The sequence below is a fragment of the Mandrillus leucophaeus genome, unplaced genomic scaffold, assembly GCF_000951045.1.
Source record: "Mandrillus leucophaeus isolate KB7577 unplaced genomic scaffold, Mleu.le_1.0 Scaffold22, whole genome shotgun sequence".
Lineage (NCBI taxonomy): Eukaryota > Metazoa > Chordata > Mammalia > Primates > Cercopithecidae > Mandrillus > Mandrillus leucophaeus.
This window is the reverse complement of record NW_012102254.1, coordinates 3,428,579-3,431,680: the sequence shown is the minus strand read 5'-3', so window position 1 is coordinate 3,431,680 and position 3,102 is coordinate 3,428,579. Positions and strand designations below refer to the sequence as shown.

The window sequence follows — 3,102 nt, the reverse complement described above, 5'->3', positions numbered from 1 at the left end:
GAAACAGTGGTTAAAAACTGAAATGTGGGCCAGGCGCGGTGGTTCACGCCTGTAATCCCAGCATTTTGGGAGGCTGAGGCGGGCGGATCACCTGAGGTCAGGAGTTCGAGACCAGACTGGCCAACATGGCGAAACCTCATTTGTACTAAAAATACAAAAATTAGCTGGGCGTAGTGGCGCACGCCTGTAATCTCAGCTACTCGGGAGGCTGAGATAGGAGACTCGCTTGAACCCAGGAGGCGGAAGTTGTAGTGAGCCGAGATTGTGCCACTGTACTCCAGCCTGGCAACAGAGCAAGACTCCATCTTAAAAAAATAAGTGAGTGAAAATAAAAAATAAATTAGCTGGCGTGGTGGCGCGCCTGTAATCCTAGCTACTCGGGAGGCTGAGGCAGAAGAATCGCTTGAACCCGGGAGGCGGAGGTTGTAGTGAGCCCAGATCACGCCACTGCACTCTAGCCTGGGCGATATAGCGAGACTCCATCTCAAAAAAAGAAAACAACAACAAAAATCTTAAATGTGATATGAGAGAATAAACATCCTTCAGTGGCTAACTTTTTAAAATAGCCTTTGTATATATGTAGGCTAGTGTCTTTTAGTGTTTTATAATCATTGTTTTTCACTTAGGAATTATTTTGGCTTTTTTTTTTTTTCCTGGTACCTTTACGGGTAGCATGGAGGTCCAGGGTCCATCTGACTCCCTAGGTTCGAATCTCCCAAGGCCATTTCTTTACACACCATTATTGTTACTAATTTCCCTGTGGTTTTTCTCATTTTTAAATGAGAATATTGCTGCCAACTGGTCTTCTCACTATTGTGAGGATTAAATAAGCTGTTTGTTAAAGCTTTAAACTTTCAGTACACGTCAGCGTTCTTTAGCCATGATAGTGCAGAGGTTAAGAGCTAGCTCTACCTGGCATTGTGTACCAGGCACTTTCTAGCCTTGTGACATTGGGATGCTTGCTTCTCATGCTTCCCGTGCCTCACCTGTAAGTGGGGTATTAGCCACTGCGCAGAGAATGTTGTGAACATGCTTGCACAGTGCCTCTCATTAAGTGCCCAGTAAGTGTTATCTTTTGGGCTTTGAAAGAATATATTGAGGCCCTGTGCCTTAGATGCTACATAGGCAGTTGGGAGTCACTTGACCTTGGACAGGCAGGATAGGGCAATTTTAGATGGAGGTAGTTGAAACAATGTAAGTGTGAGGTGGTAAGGACCTAAGCTGAGGTGAATGAGAAAAAAGCAGTCAGGTGCAGGTTTCGTATTTCCTTAATAAGAAAGTAAGCAATTCTCTTGCAGGAGGTACAGCTGGGCACTGGTCTCATGATAGCATTGGTTTGGTCAGAACCCAATGCAATAAGCTTGTCAAGCCATGGGAATCAGTGAGAATTCTAAGCCCCAAACAGAAACAAATGAACTGGGTTTTTACAGGCAGTGCCTTCATCTATAATTGCTCTCAGAGTTATTTGGACTCATATTTTTAAGTCAAAGAGAATGCATGCTTGGAGCACATACTTGGGCCTGGCCTCCTGATCAAAGCTGTGGAATAATTTGGTTTTTAGTGTTATTAAATACTGACTGTCCCCTGCTTTCTGCACATGTTTAAAGGAAAAATGTCTAAAAAGCCCTAGCATGAAATATACGAGGCATTCACTCCCAGAGTGCTAAAATCGTAAAAGCCTTTATAATTTCAGCCAGACGTGGTGGCTCAGGCCTGTAATCCCATCACTTCGGGAGGCCGAGGCAGGCCTGGAGTTCGAGACCAGCCTGACCAACATGGAGAAACCCCATCTCTACTAAAAATACAAAAATTAGCTGGGCGTGGCGGCGCATGTCTGTAATCCCAGCTACTAGGGAGGCTGAGACAGGAGAATCACTTGAACCTGGGAGGCAGAGGTTGCGGTGAGCTGAGATCGTGCCATTGCACACCAGCCTGGGCAACAAGAGCGAAACTCCATCTCAAAAAAAAAAAAAAAAAACCCTTTTTACTCTCTGCTACTTTACTGTCTCCTGTGGGTCAAGACCAACCCCATCCCAGGGGATCCCAGGGTTGCCAGTAGTGACCCTGAAACAAAATCATCTCTTGCCTTGGGAAGACAGAAGGCCAAAGGTCAATCACTCTCCACAGGTAGGCTCCGGGTACCTGGTAAGGGGTAGTAGAAAGAAGAAATGTAGGCCGGGTGTGGTGGTTCATGCCTGTAATCCCAGCACTTTGAGAGGCCAAGGCAGGTGAATCACCTGAAGTCAGGAGTTCAAGACCAACCTGACCAACGTGGAGAAACCCTGTCTCTACTAAAAATACAAAATTAGCTGGACGTGGTGGTGCCTGCCTGTAATCCCAGCTACTCTGGAGGATGAGGCAGAAGAATCACTTGAACCTGGGGGGCAGAGGTTGCGGTGAGCCGAGATCGCGCCCCTGCACTCCAGCCTGGGCAACGAGAGCAAAACTCCATCTCAAAAAAAAAAGAAATGTAGGTCAGGCACAGTGACTCATGCCTGTAATCCCAGCACTTTGGGAGGCTGAGGTAGGCAGATCACTTGAGATCAGGAGTTCAAGACCAGCCTGGCCAACACGGTGAAACCCCATCTCTACTAAAAATACAAAAATTGGCTAGGCATGGTGGTGCACACCTATAATCCCAGCTACTCGGGAGGCTGAAGTGGGAGAATCGCTTGAGCCCAGGAGGTGGAGGTTGCAGTGAACAGAGATCGCATCACTGCACTCCAGCCTGGGCAACAAGAGTGAGACTCCGTCTCAAACAAAAAAAATGAATAAAATAAATAAATATGTATTTTCTCCTCTGTAGCATAGAAACATTTACTATCAACATCTTAGCATTTTGGGGAGTGGAAAATGAGATAATGTCTGAAAAAGTACCTACTGCCTCTAAACTAATAGCCATACAACAAAAAATTGGCTACCTTATAAATTTAGGTAGATATATGAGGCTCAATACAATTGAAGATTTAGATTTACTCAGTATACAGAATAAAGGCAGCATAATTTAGAATAAATTACTCATTTACCTAAGTTTTGTTATACTATATTGTTATAATTGTTCTATTAGGCCGGGCGTGGTGGCTCAAGCCTGTAATCCCAGCA

At 45.2% G+C, this 3,102-nt stretch overlaps 1 long non-coding RNA gene across 1 annotated transcript in view; it reads left to right on the top strand.

The window, feature by feature from the left end:
• Positions 1-3,102, top strand: part of LOC105540412 — a 94,593-nt gene that overhangs the window by 1,054 nt on the left and 90,437 nt on the right. The window lies entirely within an intron of this gene.